Here is a 20,056-nt window from a genome sequence, read left to right on the forward strand (position 1 = left end):
CCCAGTTTCATGTGGCGTTTTCCACAGATGTGACGGCCCTAAGAGGAAGTAATTGCATGTGTGTGTGTGTGTGTGTGTATGTATGTGTGTGTTGTACATTCCTGCACCTGTGTGCTGGTGTGTGTGTGTTTATTGGAAAGGCGGTAGAGATATAATTGGAAGTGTTGGGCTCTCTGGCGGTTCCCTGCGGCTCAAACCCTTGGCGGGGGAAGAAACGGGGCTGTGGACAGATCAGGGGCTTTAGGGTTTCGCACGGGGGGGTTACAGGGGCAGAAATTGGTCCCAGCTGTCAAGTCAAAGCTCAAGGAACTGCCCGACAAACACTGGCACGTATTCAACTGCAGCTCACAGGTACACTTGTCAGGTGTTTTTCAGTGTTTAAGTAAATATTCTGATCCCACACTGTTGAAAATATCCTGTTAAGTCTATGGTAAAAAAATTGCCAGATGTTGTTGCACAGTATTTTGGTGCCTATATATTTTGCAATTTCAATTTTCAACTTAATAGAAAAATAACTGCACTGTATACATTTAAGAGGTCATTATGCCCTTTTTGAGTCTTAATTGTGTTTTAGTCTTTACTAAAACAGGTTTTCCCGCTCATATTCTCCACTGTTGCGGCTCCTCTCTTCCCAGTCTGTCAGTAACGCTCTGTTTACTCCCTGTCTCTATGAAGCCCCTCCTCCTGAAAAGCACACAGTGCTCTGATTGGTTGGCTGGATCATTGTGCTGTGATTGGTCGAGCGTTTCAAATGTGTTTGGGAAATGTCTTGCCCTTACCATAACCACCAGTTTAACACACTACTAACTCAACCAGGCCCCGCCCCTTTATTCTGCATATGAATTATTTACATGAGGAATATTGTGACGTGTTCGTTCCCGGAAGAAACTCAAGACTACAATGGAGGCGTTTCAGGAGTTCAGAAACACTGGCTCTGATATATAGAAGTTGTGCTTTGGACTACATCATAATTAATATTGATTAACAAGTGATTGGCAGAATGTCTAGATGACCTCAATAAATATGACACAATATCCTCAGCTATATGTGTGTGTGTGTGTGTTTGGGCCCCGTGTCCATGGGATTATTGTCATTATTATGATTATTATATGCATGCCAGAGCAGTTCAATGAGGCTCACCACACATTCTTGTATCCATTCAGATTCATTTGGCTTCTTCAAATAAATATTTATCAGTCAGCGTGGGCGAACGCTTCGTTAGGCTTGATTATTCCTGGCGCTTTGGGCAGAGATGGGGCAGGAGGGGTTCTGGCGCAGGACGTCCTTCAGGGGTCGATGGACCAAAGCTCAGGCACTCGACGCGTTTGAGTTTAACAGCCCGAGCTCCTGAATATCTCAGTTGTTTCTCATAACCCCCTTGCATTGATCCCCGGAAATTGCCAGAATTCCTTCTGTATGAACGCAAACACGACCCGGGATTGATGCCGGGTTGGGGACCTACAGTAGTAACACTGCCGTGTTCTGTCTCGGAACGTGTGCTGTGTAAACCCATAATCAATGCCGTGTCATAATGATGACGCTGAAGCCGGGATCGTTCGCCAACTAGTGAAACAGTGCGTAATGTGCTAGTCTATCATTGAATCAGAGAAAAAATGCTCAATCGCTGCTCATCAGCAAACTTTATACGCCGCTGAGACGTTACATATCACATCGTTGACACGGGCCTTTACGGGTTTTTTACGGGTTGTGTTTGAACACTCTGATTCCGGAAAATCACTGGCAGTGTGAATGAGCCAAAGTCAAACGAACCCAGGTCAAATCACGTGTCACTTTATCTGTGTATTTTCTGGAATCTCTGTGTGAAAGGGGCTATATGGACCCTAATAATCCGATTGCGCAAGTAACCACGTCAGTCTGAATGAAGCCAGATCTGATTCAAATTTCATTTGGATTCTAAGGGGTTTATTCCTTTTCTAATCCGACGGAGAGGACATGTAAACACTTGATCGGATTGTAAACTGAAACTGAAAGGACTGTGCATGTGTAATGACGAATGACGCGCTGTTCTTTCTGTTGAAGTAAGTGTCGTATAAATGAATGTCCTGTCATTCTGAAATCCTCTCAGCACTCATCATCTTTGATCACCATAATGACATTTTTAAATGTTTTCTCCTTGAACATGTCTTCATGTCTTAAAATATCTTGAATGTAACTCGACACCCTTGCCTCATTTAGCATTTGCAGTTCTATGAATATGCAAATGAGCCCCGCCTCCACTCACTCACTCAGCTCAGAGATCCACTGGGTGACGATCACACGTTGATCTGATTACAAGGTCGTTTGTGACGTCAGAAACACCAGCGATTTCAAATGCAGTTTTAAAGTAACACCAGGTAGTTTTTGCTCTCGGGGTCCCCCTACAGTTGGGAAACAGTATTGCCCTCTACTACATTCGTAAACTCTGTCATCCTACATGCACGTGCATTTGTTGACAACCATGATAGCCCTGAACACTGTTGGAGGAGGTCACATGCAGGTGTTCTGCTTGCGTTGCATTATTTGAAGATAAACGGAGGATAAGATAGCATCCGTAACATAGTAAAGCAAACAAAAAAAACCCAAAGAGATAGTATGCAAGCAATATAACATACGTACTAGGCAAGTACGCATCGGTTCAGAAAACACTGGCCCAAAGTTGATCCTCATTCCGCCTTTAACGCGACCACTTTCTCTTTTTCTCTTTTTGCTTTGCTCCGATAAAACCTTTGCTTTCTTGTTTTTCTGTGCTGCTTCGGCCATGACTATAACATTTGGCTCGCACGTCCGATTTTAAGGAAGTGGGGGTGGTGGTGGGAAGTGACGTATATGCCGTCAAGCAGTCGAATTTTGTAGTTCTCTTAGTTCGCCGGGTTACTACCCGAAACCCGACGTTTAAAAGTACGATTAAAAACGCTACAGAGCCCGTCAGGCTATGGCAGACGTGTCATTCAACATATTGTAATTCGATGTACCATCACAAGAGACTTGGATATATATTATGAAGGTTGAAAAGATCTCTGGTGTTCCTTCAAGCAGAAAATACTCAGCAATGCTGTCGACTTGTGATTTACATATGATTTGTCTTAAAGCATATTAAAAACACCACATAGACTCATAAACAACTGTGAAGGGGAGCGGGATGGTCCTCGTTTCAGACTCCACAGGATAAATGCAGGCAGCACGGCTCAACGGTTCATCTGCTCGTCGGAGCATAATTATTAGGACCCGAAATAGATCAATATTAAGTCTGCTTTTTAAAAAAAGAAAAGAAAAGGAGGATGGTTAGTGTGCAACAACAGTGGGAAAGTCTGTATACTCGTGCAGTGTGCGTATGTCACAAGATTAACTCTGATCACAGACTGATCTCATGAAGTAGCGTGTGTATGACACGCCAAATCGTATTTCCATTTTTGGCGTGCTATTAAGATGGATAATCGCCTTTCAGCGTGTTTATGAACGCCGTTGACTTAACGTTATATAAATATATGACTTACCTCAACCCCGTCCCTAAACCTAACCGTCACTGGGGTTAATGGCATTTATGACTGGAGATTTGACTGCGTGTACAGACACGCGGAATGACGCGGACGTTAATGGCGTAGACATATACGCATACACGCGGATATACGCGGATAGCTCAAAATGCGTAGAGATAACACACCACCTGACTCGAAAGTGGCGTATATGTTTACGCAAAAGTCATGATGTCATGTTGCTGATCAGAAGCTTGTGACATATAAACACAAACATTGACCCGATCACTTTTTTTAGTGTTCATGTAAACACTACGTTCGGAATCATCGTTTGGAATGAACGAATTCAGATTGAAGTGTTCATGTAAACTTAGCTTTAGACAACAGTGAGAACAAAAAGTCTCCTTTAGAGTGTCTCAAACTGGCTCAGATTTGCCAAGATACTGAAGTCTGGTGTGATAGGTCAGATCTCAAAAAACGTACTTGTGGAAAAAAACAATTTTTCCATTCAAACTTGTGCGCAAAATATGGCATAAAACATTTGCGAATAAATCGACGTTTCTGTCATAGTTCTGTTAGTTTGGACTTTTTGTGTCTCACCACTTTCTGCCTGAGACGCCGTTTACACGAGAACGATTCCGGGTGAAAACGTAAAAATATTTTATCGGATGTGCCTTTCGTTTACACGGCGACAACGTTTTTTGAGGCTTAAAAACGCAAATAAGTGAAACCACCCTCCAGAGTGGAAATCTTCAAAACGCTCCACCGCCGCGTTCCCGTGTAAACGGGAAAAACGCAAAAGTCTGCTTGACAGTGAAGGTTGTCCGCAGGCGCGTGGACTTGGTGTTGTTGTAGTATGCACTCCTAGCCGCCTGAAGTGCATACTACATTGAATTTCACACACTTATGCGTCACCATTTGCAACGCGGATTTCCCACACAAACGCTCGTCTAAACGCAGAATAAAAAGTGATGACGCAACGCCACTTTTGCGTTTTCTCTTTAGAATCGTTTCCGTGTAAACATAGCCTGAGTTGGTTGCTTGTTGGTTACTCATCGGTCTTTGTCAGACACGTGGGTTTGTTGTTTGTGACGTCACCGCGGCACCATTTTTGATGTATCGCTACTGACTGTGATCATTGAAGAGATTACGAGAGTAGAGATAACAAGTAAATAACTCGCAAAACTGCAGAAGCACAAGAAAACTGAGAAAATGCCGTACCGCAATAAACTCAATAAATGTGGCAGGTACCGTTGTTTGGAGAAATTGTGATCCTTTCAGAACATAGATCCATATATGAGCTCAGCAGACTGCTGGACTGCTGATCCCGCATTGCTTTCTCATCGTCATACTTGGGCATTGTCATCTATCTTGTTTAAAGTATAAAGCGCATATAACGTTCCCAGTGAATAATTTAAAAACTATACATCTCTTAAAGCCCGCGGACATTTCACCAAGTTACTGTATCCTTCTGTAGGAATGTATAGAAATCCTGTAAAGTTGGTAACAGCAAAGATAGGTTTGCTGTATTGATGATGATAGTGCCATGTTAAGGATGGTTTATTTTGAAAAAAAGAATGAAAAAAAAAAAAACAATTCTCCAACAACAGAAAACGATACCTTACAAATGGCGGCTACGCCCATAATGCACTTCGTTTATCACGAGTTTGACGTCACCTGACAAAGACCGATTATGATCAGCTGTGCACTCATTATCACGTGCACTTTAATTCAGTTCTGTTTGTGTTTGTCTGTCCGGTATCGATGTTACGTGTGTGTATAGCTCTCTCTGTTCAGATTTATCTTTATACCTTTGGATTTATTAAAGCATTCGCTCTTCATCATCGTGTTTGAGTTTGATCATCTACACAACGTTGTGACAGTTCCCTTCCCATGTGTGGGGCTCAAGGCCTGAAGTTAACTTTTTCGGCCACCGGCCACTGTGGCAGGTGGATTTAAAAATTCACCTGCCACAGAGACTTTTTACCAGCCATTTTTTTTTTTTTTTTGCCTCATAAACGTAAAAACCGGGAATTTCACTATATTGTTCTTTAACTTGCTTAACTTCTTTAACTTCTTTAAAGTGCTGTCAAGCAATAATAACTCTAACAACATACATTTAAAAAAAAAAATCTTTTTATTCATTGATTTTGACAGACACAAACACAACAGGCTAGCTATAATATAGTATATACTCAACAGATAGACCTACCGCAGCTCGTAAACAAATCACACGCGGCTGTGTTGATGGCGGATTTATTCACGTAGACAGGTCTTACTCTTAACAGCTTTTAGTTATAGCGTTCAGGAACCGTTAAATATTAACTAAATTAATACTGATATTACTGGTAAAATTACCGGGTACCGGACATTTTCTCACCGGTTCCCAACTCCTAATATGCACAGTTGCACACGCACACACATCTGTGCAACTGTCATTGTACTGTAACATACGTCAGCGTTACATTATCTCATCCCATCTCACCAACAGTTTAATACTCGCACATCCAAACGTAGTCAGAAAAAGGGTCTCATCTTCTTTCTGATCGCATGAACGTTGCGAAACAACAGTCGCTGTCATAAATCAGCCGCTCACGAACCTTGCCATTGCCGCCGATTGTTCACTTTGTATTAAAATGTCTTCTTTACTTTACTTTTTTTACTTTTTATTGGCTGTTTGTTTTAGCTGGCCTCTTTACCCCAGTAATGTGCCGCCACATTTTAGCTAAAGTCCAACGCAATAGCGGACTTTGTTGAAATGTAAAAATCGTAATGAATCACTCACAATTCTCATTGGCTACCTGCCAATGTGGCAGGTAGATTGACAGTGTTACCCGCCAATAGCAAAATTCACCCGCATTTGGCAGGTGGTCAGGTGTTAATTTCAGGCCCTGCTGGGGCTAAATATCAGTAATAAAACTAAGTTTCTTCAATCGGGCTGTTTTCCCGCCATTATAAACGAGTGTGTTTCAGAGCGTCAGACGAAAGACAGTAAACACTGTCATGTTCTCTGGCATTCAGATACTGGTGTTTGTGAACTTGTGTGTGTGTGAGAGACGCTTTTGGAGGGAATTAAACCAAATCATTCTGATCACACACTTTAACTTTCAGAAACATCAAACCAACATGTGATTGGTCCACTGGTAAGTCTAGTTATCCTATCACAGCTTCTCATGTGAGTTTCTTGCTGTGCATTGAGGGATTTTTTCGTTCAGTGTGTTTCCGTATTGGTTTTTGTCTTCTTTAATCGCTCATAATCCTCCACTTTGTATGAGAGAAAGATCTGTGCTTACACTGAGCATTGAGTGCAGTCAGACATTACAAAATAAAATGCATTGTGCATTATTAGATAATCTTCTTAAAACATGATTAAAGTATATGCATGCATTGGTTTGGTGATTTTTTTTTCTTCTTGAAGGAATCAAAGCCATGATGTTGCAGACCTTCAGCAAACCACTCATGTGAAATATCTCAAACGCAACATGACCTTCCTCTTCAAAGAGCCACAATTTAAACCAGAAGGCCTGCAAACCAGGTTAGTTCGAGGACGTGAAATATGAGGGTTTGCTAGACTACTCATGTGGTGCTCAGACGTTTATACTGTCAAAACCGCTCTTTATTTGCATTGTTTATGGTCTTAACATAACGTAGAATCATGTATGTACTCTCACAGATTAAAGTCTTGTTTTAAATTAGTTTTCAATGTAATATGTCGGGGTTATTATAGTTTACCAACTAAACTAAAACCATAAAAAAAAAAATTGTTGCTTTAAATAAAGTAATCGTTAACTGAAATACCACCCCATTTCCGGAAAAGTTGGGACATTTTGTTAAATGCAATTAAATCAATAATCTGTGAAAAAGCACACAAATTATTTTCTATTTTTGCACGGACCTGGTTAAAGGTGCAGTGTGTAATTTTTAGCGGGAATCTAGTGGTGAGGTTGTGATACGGTTACGGTTGCCATAGGAAGTGATGTCGTCGTCTGAGACAGCAGAGAGTCGCCAGTTAAGCAATGAGGTTTCTTTACAAAGATAAATTAAGAAATTAGGTTTACTTAATTATTCAGTAAATAATATGTTATTGCAAATATTATTGTTACTTGTTCATCATTGTGTCAGTGTTTTATTCGCTGACTTTAGCATGAAGAACAACATAGTCAGTCCCTCCAGAAAAACGCGATTATGCGATCGCTGAATTCAATGCAAAATCAGCCAAAGTCCGCATGTTTATGCGGGGGCCGCATTTTTTTCGAATAAGCCGCACTTTCGGCGCATAAAATGCCGATTTCCATGCAAAATATGCGGGGCTTGCATGATTTCATAATCCTCGCATTTTCGTTGCAAAAAAAAGTCATATATCTTCACAGAAAGTTGAAAAATGTTGCGTTTGCTTCATACAAGAGCAGCCATTTCCTCCTGTTTCCATGGGAATGTTATGAAGTGACGCAATTACGCGACGGGATAGCTCACAGCTGAAATTATTGCAGAGGCCAGAAAGACTCACGGAGGCGATTGACATCTCACAAATCGAACTCGTATAACTGTCTGTCACACGTTCTACCATCACATCGTTACTTAATAAACAAAATAAGATAAAAGAATAAGCATCAAACAGAAATTACCCGCACACATGGGGTGTTCGAGGCGCACATACTGCAGACAGTTCAGCGCGCAGCTCTTAAAGGGGCCACACCTTATTTACACTCGTTACAGTCTGAAATAAAACATTGCTGATTTTGTAATTGTGAAAGAGAGTCTATTGTGCACTTATTGTTTGAATGTCCCTATTTTTCAATCTTTTGGAATGAGATGTCTCAATTTCTAGGTTTTAAAATGAATTGCAACCTTGTCTTAAATTTGTCATCTTCATACAAATGATTTTGACTTTCCTATCCACAAGTTTCCGAGGGGCGCTCCTGTAAAAAATAAAGTGGGTGAAACTTCCGGCGAGGCGGCGGAAGTAGCATTCCAATGGTATTTTGTGTGTTAGTTAGCGAAGAGGCTAGCTGTTTTTCGGAGAATTATTTTACTATTTAAAGACGCAAATCTTTATGAGAGATGTCGTTACGGAGCTCATGGACAACATGTGCTGTTCGCGGTTGTATGTATAACCGGACTAAACTAGTTCAGTGGCTTAAACGTGATTGTTTTGAACATAAGCTGAAAACGAAATCAGAGTGTTCCTACCAACGACTGTAGTTTCCATCACCTCCCAAAAGACGACGAATCTTCCTGTGTACATTTGTTTAAATTCTTAATATTCTATAAACTCTATCAGCATGTGATTGGCTGTTCTCTACTGATGTTGCACCTAAACTCAGGATCAATGCCTGTGTTGACAGAATACCAAATGTGCCAGTTAATGTATTCAAGCAGCACATTCATTTATAATTTTGAATAAACTCCAAAGCACAATGACTAAGTGTGTATTTTTTATTTTAATTGTTTGTCAGCTCGCACAACTGTCTGTCACCATGCCTTGATGAGTATTGATTATTAATAATGTTATTATACTCCCAATCAACTACTGCGGAGGGTAAAGGTACTGTTATTTCACCCTTTTGAATTTCGTTGAGGTTGTGTTCCCACATCGTTAGCTAGTTTGGATCGCTATAACTTGAATGACTGTCAACTGTTGAATGAACGAGTGTCAAGCATGTCAAATCGCGCTTTGTTTACTTCAAACCGGAAGTCGCGCCCACTTTTGACGCAAGGCCTCATGGGGCGTAGGAAACTTGTGGATAAGAAAATGTATGTTATCGATTTTTTTTCTATTATTAGGAAAATTTCATATTCATCAAACTAAGTGGAGTAACTCAAAACCCAACTTTGCTCATTTCAAAACAGCCTTTAAAATGTATTTTGAGTCTTTAAAATTAAAAAAAAAAATCGAAAAGCCCAAAAGATCTGTATCTCTGCTAAAGGAATTTAATATGTCTGTGATGCCCTCTATCTTTTTTTTGGGTTTCCAAATTATTGTTTCATGTTTTAGGCTACTTCTCAGATGTTATACTTATCAGAAAATGTGTAAAAGAAATGTCAAGAACTTGATATCAAACTCTGTGATTTTGAAAATTTAATAAAAATAAAACAAGATGAGAAATTAAATATTCCCAACACTTTCTATGATGTAGTATGCTACATCATAGAAAGTAATAAGAAATGACTCTTTACATTAAGGTAGTAGCCTAGTGAGAACAGGGTGTTGGGGGAATCACTTTTTTTCTCTTTTTCATCAAACCGCAGTTTTTGCAAGTTCCCGCAATTTTTGCAAGTTCCCGCAATTTTTGCAAGTTCCTGCAATTTCATCGCATAAAATTGCATAAATATCCCGCATATTCCATTGCATTTTTAAAGAAAACGGGCCGCGTAATCAAGGATTTTTGGCCGCAACAATCACAAAAAAACTCAGCGTTTTTCTGGAAGGACTGCATAGTGATGAAGCGCATTTGCATCCGTAGAAACATGTTGATGTAAGGGGAGCCGTGGTATGTGTAGATAGAAATAGCTCGTTCTAAGGTAATAAAAGCATAACGGTTCATTATCTAAGGTCTTGATACACCATATGTATATGATATTGCATTTCTGTCAACAAATTCTCCTAAATATTACACAATGCACCTTTAATTGCAGCCATCAAAATCGAATTTGTTTATATTCATACATTTGAATCTAATTTGGCCAGTAAAAACATTGGTAAACTTTTCTTTGTGCTTTCGTCAGTAAATAAAGGTTCTAGAGAATTAACAAATCACATTCTTGATTTTATTGCATTTTACAAAAAGTCCCAACTTTGCCTGCTTGCTTGGTATTAAATGCATTGTGTAAGTTGCTTTGGAATAGACGTCATTTCACATTTTAGATGATAAAAAGTTACTTGTATTACAGACATTTAAGAACATTTTTTTTTTTTTTTTTTTTGTAGTATGCACAATTAGTTCACATTTAGACCTGAAAATGTGTTTGAGCATGTTCAAAACATCATGTCTAAGCTCCAAACCCTTCTGAAAATGTTGCGGAACGTTCTATTAATGTTATTTAAAGAACCTTTTGTCTTAAAATACCCTGTTGTCAATAATTTAACCCTTAAAACTCATCTTTGATCACCAAAATGATATTTTTAAATGTTTCCTCCTTGTCTTCATGCCTTAAAATATCTTGAATGTAACTCGACACCCTTGTCTCATTTAGTATTTGTGGTTCTATGAATATGTAAATGAGACCCGCCTCCACTCACTCACTCAGCTCGGAGATCAAGTGGTTGACGATCACACGTTGATCTGATTGGTTACAAGGTCGATTTCAAACCGTGTTTTTGAGACTGTCTTTGGTTCACTGCAGTTTTAAGCCGTTTTTACGTCGAGTCACTATTGAATCAACGCAGGTGCCAGTGTTGGATAACCGTTGAATTTTTGAGGTTGTAGCGTACAAATAATGTTGATTTGACGTACAACTCAATATTTTTTGATATTTATATGTTGAATCCATAGTGATTTAACAACACCACTTCAACTATTTGGTGTTCAATGTTGTTTTGACGTTGAATTCATGTTTTTTTTCATAAACTGACATTATTTTGAACAACATTTAAACGTTTAATGTCAGTCGAATGTCAGCTGGGAGAAAATACTCAGCAATGCTGTCGACTTATGATTTACCAGCGCAGTCTCATCCCAAGACGTCATATAACTGACGTCTTGGGACGTCTTTTGACCATACGTCAACATCCGCCTTTTTAAGGTACCCTTAAACGTCGGTTAGATGACGTTATTGGATCCTAACCCTACCCCAGACCTAAACCTACCCCCTCACCTAACCGACGTTAAAGGTAAAGCGTCAGTTGTATGACGGCCCGGGATCGTCATGTAACCGACGTTTAAGGGTACCCTAAAAAGGCGGATGTTGACGTATGGTCAAAAGACGTCATTTATATGACTTCTTGGGATGAGACTGTGTTAGATTTACACATGATTTGTCTTAAAGCATATTAGAAACAACACATAGACACACAAACAACATTAAAAACTTGATTTTTAACATACACATAACCAAGCATTAGTGAAAGACATGGGGATGTTCTACAGGCTTCTTACACACACTCATGTCAGTATTGGCGTCGATTAAAGTCTTGTTTTAAAAGTGTGCGTGTGAAGTTTGTGAATGCAGATGTATAATGCGATGTTGGTGCGTCGGATCTTCCCGGATTAACCAACATCCTGAAAATGTCTTCAGCTTTAACCCCAGCACCTAATTTCTGATGCCCTCTCCTCTTTCTTCTCCCTCCAAAGTAAATAAACCTTCATCTGAAGCGAAGCAAATGCCTCTCCGACTCCCTAACCGCCGCGCGAGAGAGTTTTTATCTGTGTTTTTCTGTATCTACGGTGGCAGAGGGACACACACACATGGGCCTCGTCCCGGCGCTGGAGAATCAAGCCAAGCCTTTGAGGCCCGTGGCCACATGAACACTCATTTATTTCCCCGTCCAAAGCGAGGTCTGCGGGAAGAGGAGTGCGCCGCTCTCTGCCGCTCTCCCAAAAGGAAGATTATTTTAAAAAGAGGCCTATCTGCTGAGCCCGCACTTTTCCTGTATCAAACCCGCCTTTCAACAGCCGGTCCCGCTTTCAACATGCACTTTATGATGAGCTTTAGGCCTGTGAGATGCAAATGAGCCCGTGAGGAGAACCAGAACGACTCTGTGCTGTCGGGCTCCCGATAATCATGACTGACGTGTGACCTGCGCTCGGATTAGGGCTGGCCAATACATCCAATAACCACCATATATTTGTGATGATTTTAATACTGATATATAAAATTGAGCAACCTTGTGATTATCTAATGTGCAATTTTTTTTTATTTGTCATAAATATGTTATCTATAAAAACAGCTTTAGAGTTGGCAAGTTTGATTCATTACATGAATCAGTTCAAATATATATATATATATATATATATATATGTAAGTGCTGTCAAATCGATTAATTGCGATTACATTCTTTTACATAGCATGTGTGTATACACACACACACACACACACACACACATATATATATATATATATATATAAAATAATACATTGATTTTATTAATCATGATTAATTGATTTGACAACACTTATATATATATATATATATAATTGAAAATATGCATTTTTTTGTGTTCATTTAGTCAAAACAGCATTATTTTTTTACTTGTGCAGTAATTATTATATTAAAGGGGTGGTTGATTGCGATTTCACTTTTTTCATTTTAAATAGTGTGTAATGTTGCTGTTGGTGCATGAACAGTATCTGTACAGTTGCAGTCCTGAAAGTTCAGTGTAAGCAGAGATATCATCTTTTAAAAATCAGGAAGTATATTGCCTACAAAAACGACTCGATTGGGACTACAGCCGGGTTTTAGACGTCACTATCCCATACATTTGCATCAACCCTCCCTCCGGAATATGCAAATGGGTATGCGCATATTTCTGCAGCTCGCCCAATGTGTTGTGTTCACTTAGCTGTCAGGTCTTCTGTGTTCGGGCTTCCCCACGGACGCTGTACTTCGTCAACAATGGATACAATTTATGTTTGATTATGTTCCTGAAAATGACGATCGTAATTTAGCTCTCTTTTATGGAAGACAGCTTCCAGAATCTCCACGAATTCAATGCCGGATTCAACAAGAAACTGTTACTAAAACGTGAAGCAGTTCCAACTTTAAAACCAGAGGCAGCAGTTTTTGGGCCACAACCTGTAAGTAGGCTAAGACTTCATCATTTTAAATGTATTTGCATGTATAATTCCAGACGTAGCCTTGTTATTTTTATTTTTTTTCAAATGCCAGCGCTGGCTTTATAGCCACTAGGCTACTAGTTGCTATTTTGTGTCTACGAAAAACGCGTACAAACATTATACACCTGAATTTTGCATATGTACTAATGTTGTAAATGTATTTTTCATGTATTTATACTTCTATGGTGTTATTTTTCGATTTGATCAAGAACGTAAACGTAAAAAATATATAGGCAAATTACCATTCAGAAACGTTTAGTAAGAGCCGTGTGTGGTGAGGTTCTGCTTGCCTCTCTTCATCGCCGCTTTCTGGGTCTGAATCTGGCTCAGATACTGCAGTATCGACACCATTATTTACATTTGATAGGAACAACACATGCAACTTCGCCGTAAAGGTAATGGGCGTGAATTTTCCGGATAACGTGCACTCAAGTTTAGCCAATCACAACACATCGGCCCAAACTAACCAATCTGAGCCCACTGCCTGTTTCTGAGGGAGTGGTTTCATAGACTCAGGAAGTCAACCAGGCGTTCAAATGACAGAGGAGAAAACGGCTTACAATAAAGTTGAAATTAATGAAAAATAAGACTTTAAAAAAAAAAAAAGCTCGAATACATGTTATAATGCACCCCATAAACACAATAATGCGAAGAAAAAAGCAGTAAACCACCCATTTAAGCATTTAATTGTCAATTTCTGTTGAAATGATGGTTCCTCTGACTGAGAAAAGTCTGACTTTTTTGCAAAAAAATATATCCGAATTTATTATTAAAAAAATAAAATAAAATAATGTACAGACCCCAAAAGTTTTTCTTTTTGTTTCTTACAAATGTCAAAACAGTCGATGAAGAGTATTTGCATTGTACATTTGTGATATTCTTCTGCTGTTGTTAAGGCATTAGAATGCATGCGCAGTAAAATAGGCCACTGTCCGCGAGAGGAATGCAGTGTTGATATGTCAGCTTACACAATAGCTTATAAAATATTTTAGTAAGCAGCTTGCAACTCTGGCCTTTGAGTCTTAAACGAGGCATTAGTTTCATTTCGCTCTACAAACCTTTTCATTTGGACAAACCTGTTTTTCCTTTTCTTTCTTTTTTTCCGGGACGGATGTGCCCTGGACTTGAACTCTGGCAGGATTTTTTCCCTTTTTCCTGTGCCTGTGGCACCTGTACCAACCGCAGTACCATCTGCTTGGCATTCAGCGTCCAATAACACATTTCTGGGATAAACTCCGACACACACACAGAGAGAGGTTGGTGGGCGGTGGAAAGGTTGTGTGTCGACCGCTGGATCGGTCTGTTAGACACATTGTTTTAACTGCCGAAGCTGATGATGCCCCAGCTGGGCTATGGGAGTGAACGGGACAGTTATCCGCGGAGGTCGGGATGGGAATGTTTAGGAGGAGATTCTGTCTGGAGGAATGTGCTGTAACTCAGTCTCTAAGTGAAGAGAATCAAAGAGTATGAAGGCGTTTGACCGGCCCTCGCTGCCCTCAGACGGAGGCCGCAGGTGTTTGGCAAGGGTTGTGTTTTCTGAAGGAAAAGCGGGATGTTTATGTCATCATTCCTGACCACGACTCATTCTCTCCCTACAAGCTGGAAAAGCAGAGGAACTCAAGTTAATGCACTTGCTGCTCCTTCAAGCTCCCGTTCTCAACGTCTTACACAAGTGGGACAGAACGTCCTTTCTTCTGAAAAGCTCATTCACATTCTTTCCCATAGAATCTCTTATATATTCACATATAATACTGTGAACTATATACTGTGTGTATATACTTGAAACTGATACTTTTTTAATGATTAGAAGTTATATATATATATATATATATATTATTTTTATTTTATTTATAAATGCTGTTCTTTTAAAACTTCTAATCATCAAAAATGTATCAGTTTCCAGCTTTTTACTGACCACAAGCTTATCGAATGGTCGTATTCAACAAACAAATTATTTTTGATAAACATCAATGTTTTATTTTTCTGAAACGACTAAAAATAAAAATAAAAAAAATCATAGGAACCCTCATTTCAAACCTTACAGAAATTACTGAACAGTAATTGCTTTTTTAAGACTAAAAGAATATTTCATATATATATATTAAAACATAATAAATTTAAATGCAAAATTATCATTTATTATTATTATTATATATTTAAAATATATAATTGTCATATTAACTATATATATATATTAAAATATAGTTAATATATATATATATATATATATATATATATATATATAATTTTTTTTAAAATAAAATATATTAATAATGTAAATATGTATTATTTTATATATAGATTACATATTTATGGATATGTATTATTTTATATATATATTACTATATGGATATTAAAATATATGATTCTATATGTTTTTATATATAAAATAATATACACTGTAAAAAATAAACCGTAAATTTTACGGTAAAAAAATGGCAGCTGTGGTTGCCAGAACTTTACCGTTAAAAATACGGTAGGAACGTTAATGGTTTTACAGACTTAACTTAAAATTTACAGTAATAAACCGTATTTTATTTTCTGATAAAATGTTGATTTACCAACTTATTGATATCTGTTTTAGACCATTATAATACACTGACAACCATCAATCATCACAGCAGTGATGAGAGTTACTTGAGCAATCACAGCTCATCATAAGTGATTACTTATTTAAGTAATACTTATATAAAGAAGCTGCACAGTGCCATTCACACAAACATTAAACACCATCATGGTAACACACATGAAATTAAAAAATGCAATAAACATTAATTTAACAACATTAAATATAACATAAAACCCTAATGTACATAACTGATTAGAAAAAAAAACAATAAAACTATGAGGAACTATAGTTATTTCAACAAAAATACATCAAATGTGAAGTGTCACACAGAGAATTGTGGGAATGTCAATTTACGGTTTTTCACTGTAAAATATACAACGATTTGTTCTTTTCACTTTCAAAACTGTAAATTTAACGGTATTTTACTGTAAAATTATATCACAGTTATTTACCGTATAAAGTACGGAAACTTTCTGTTAACCAATTAACAGTTTTGCACTATAGCATTTTTACAGTCTTTTACTAATAAAATCACGGATATTTTTACAGTGTGTATATATATATATATATATATATATATTTCTATAAAATATAAAATAATATATATATATATATATATATATATATATATATATATAGACCATTTCACAAGATGTAAACAACACTGGTCCAGAAGCACTTCCTGTTTCAGTTTGTAACTGTTTTCTTTATTTCACATGTAAAGAAAACATCTTAAAGATGTTTGTTTAACGTTTTGATTCAGTTTTAAATGTTCTGTTGGTTGTATTTTATCCCAGCTTTATGTAGTGTTAAAAAACTGAAACAGGAAGTGCTTCTGGACCAGTGTTGTTTACATCTTGTGAAATGGTCTATATAATAAATATTCTTATGAATTAATACTTTAAATATCTATTACTTTAAAAAGTATATAAATATATAGTTGTAAAATACGTGAATGAGATTGAATGTAGAACAACTGGAGAATCTCTGTTGTAATGTTGTTCTCCAGAGAAACCCCCGGAGTGACCAGACATGTATGTGTGTGTGTGTGTGTGTGTGTGTGTTCTGCGTCAGACGAGATCTCGGCTCACACTGACACACAGATACACATCTCTATGATCTCAAACATTTCTCATCACAAGCTCAACAGAGGCCTGGATGAGTGTGTCGCTCCGTCATGTGATCTCTGATGCGTCTCGGAGATCTCTGACGTTTGTGGCCAATCCCTTCCCGTCTGATCCCTAATTGCGCGTGATATCCAAACACTTTCCAGGGCTGACCCAGATAAACCCGTCCGAGCGAGATCCATTTGATCCTTGATTAAATCTGCGCTCGCCGTCTGAGCTTTTAACACACAATCACCGACAAATGCAAGAGGCCGTCTCGTTACACGCCGCATTACAACCTTTATATGTAGATCTACATGTCAAGCACAGATAATGAAGTACAATCTCAAATCTGCTTTCTGGAGACGCGGAGAGTCTCCGGCTTAAAGGCTTAGTGTGTATCCTCATTGTGTCAGTATTAAGACATGTTAGCATTGTGTGCTTCCGAAATACACTTGTGCATTAATCTCGCTCTTCTCAGGAAGAACTTACTCGTCCTCGTGTTGTTGTTTTCAGGCTCTAAACAAGACATCATATCAGTAATCATCTGAAGGAGAAGCGACTAAATTTAAGATGTTTTCATTAATGATCTTCTCGTCTCGTGCGACATTTATATTCTATGTTTCGTTTTTTTTTTAAGGTTCTTGAGGTTCATTTTAACCTCTGATTGACGGATTTACACCAAAACACTGTTAGTTTGTATAGTTTGGATGAACAGTGTTTTATATAGTAACTAAATACATAAAAATACAATCGGACCAACTGTAAACACTGCATTGTTACAGATGAACATTGTTACATTGTTATTATTGTGATGATTATGGCTTGCAGCTTATTCAAAATTAGAATATTGTGAAAAGGTTTTCATAAGCTGTAATCCATAATCATCACAATTATAATAAATAAAGGTTTGAAATAACTGACTTTGCATGTACTGAGTCTATATAATATATTAGTTTCACCTTTTATGTTGAATTACTGGAATAAATGAACTTTTGCACGATATTCTAATTTTTCGAGTTTCACCTGTATAGTGCATTTTTTGCATTTATCGTGCAACAGGCATGAGATCCCCTTCGGATCATGGGACTTGCACACACTCGGTCCGGTTTATATTTAAGTGAACAGAGCTGTACAGAAATGAATCCATGAACAGTTGTAATGTTGTCGTGCATCTCTGAGCCGAGGGTGCTGAGACCCCATTGTATTGGTTACCGCCACATTTCTGCATGAATCTGTGTGAAGTTTCCACAGCGCTCTCTGTTTCCACAGCTGTGGTCACATGTGAAGCCTGTGCTTATGTTTCTCTGCTTATGGTTCAGTTATTAATGCTGCAGTCTGATAAACTATACTGTGGTTTACATGCCTCTGAATAACTGAAAAAGTCTATAAAATTACTGGAAAAAGGTCTCTATATATAATTTCTAGATCTTCCTCTAATACATTTGTGTGCTCCAGGAAAAAAAATGTTCACGATTTTATTACGATTTAACTTTTGAATCAATTTTCTGTTTATCTTTTATTTGTTCAGTCACACTCAACTTATGAAACAATTTGGGTGGGAAAAAAAACACAATTTTAATCATTTTAAGAACCTCTAAAACTTAGACTGAATGTTAGGCAAATCATAAATATAATGAAATATTCTTATATATATCTTTAATTTAATTTATTTTCAAATAATATATATATATATTATTTATATATATATACTGGAATAAATTTATATATATACTGGAATAAATGAACTTTTGCATGATATTCAAATTTTTCGAGTTTCACCTGTATAGTGCATTTTTGCATTTGAAAAATGAAAAAATTAAATATTTTTATATATATCTTTAATTTATTTTCAAATAATATATATATATATATATATATATATATATATATATATATTATTTGAAAATAAATTGAAGATATATATATAAAATATTTCATTTAAATTAAATATATATATATATATATATATAGTCTGTATGTATATATATATACATATATATTATTTGAAAATAAATTAAATATATATATATATATTTCATTAAAATTATATATATATATATATATATATATATATATATATTATTTGGAAATAAATTAAAGATATATATAAAAATATTTAATTAAAATTTTATATATATAATATATATATATATATATATATATATAGTATGTATATACATATATATTATTTGAAAATAAATTAAATATATATATATATATATATATATATATATATATATATATATTTCATTAAAATTATATATATATATATATATATATATATAATTTGAAAATAAATTAAAGAGAGAGAGAGAGACTGACTTTTTGGGGGATGAATAATTTTTTACAAGTTTAAGAGCAATTTTTTTTTTCGAAGAACTTCACATTCTCTGAATCACTCGCGTGTGTTTTAAACGTTCTGATGTAGTTACAACATCTACCAGCAGGGTTTAACCAGACTAACCAGACTCCTTAGCACCCCAACAGGATCAATTTTCGTGTTTTTTTTCTTCTTTGTTATTAACTTTTGAATAACACTTCTGTTGTTATATGAGCAATATTGGCATGTCAGATTTTTCTTTTTCAGTTATTTTTTTTAAAATCTTCATCGTTCGCAAGTAAACACTAAAGAAGTCTACCCGTGAAGAAGATGCTGTGACACTTTTTGCATGTTGAGTCACTTTAGGACTTAATCTTGAATATCTTCAAATCCACCAGGAGGCGCTGCAGCCAAACAGGAAGTGATGCGTTTCTATCCCCAAGATGATTGGCTCATTGATCAGTTTCCTGACTCACCTGAACAGCATCAGCAGTTTAAAACACGTTCTTGGATGAGCGTTTCATAACAAGGGAATGATTTTATAGGTGATCATGCTCTCAGTCTTATGTTTGTGTTCATGAAGATGATCTAAACCTCTAGATTTCCTCTAACAGATGCAGGATTGGCCTGGAAACCTCTTTCCTCGAGACTCGAGTCTGTAACCCTGCAACAATCCACATCTTCATATGCGTGCTGATATTTCTGTGGTTCACAGGAAGGTTTGGGTGCAGATGTGTGAAATAACACACACCAGACCTCTTAAAGAAACGCACATGAGGCCTGTGTGTGTGTGTGTGTGTGATCCACCAAT

General features: G+C 37.0%; 1 protein-coding gene across 2 annotated transcripts in view; it reads left to right on the plus strand.

Moving 5' to 3' along the window:
* Window positions 1-20,056, plus strand: part of tcf4 (transcription factor 4) — a 264,598-nt gene that overhangs the window by 39,626 nt on the left and 204,916 nt on the right. For both annotated transcript variants that reach the window (XM_089123905.1, XM_089123906.1), the window contains one exon: window positions 6,892-7,008. The gene's annotated coding sequence lies outside the window, so the exon portion shown is untranslated. The remainder of the gene's footprint in view (window positions 1-6,891; window positions 7,009-20,056) is intronic.

Source organism: Pimephales promelas, chromosome 19 (assembly GCF_988280905.1).
Source record: "Pimephales promelas chromosome 19, fPimPro1.hap1.1, whole genome shotgun sequence".
NCBI classification, from domain to species: domain Eukaryota; kingdom Metazoa; phylum Chordata; class Actinopteri; order Cypriniformes; family Leuciscidae; genus Pimephales; species Pimephales promelas.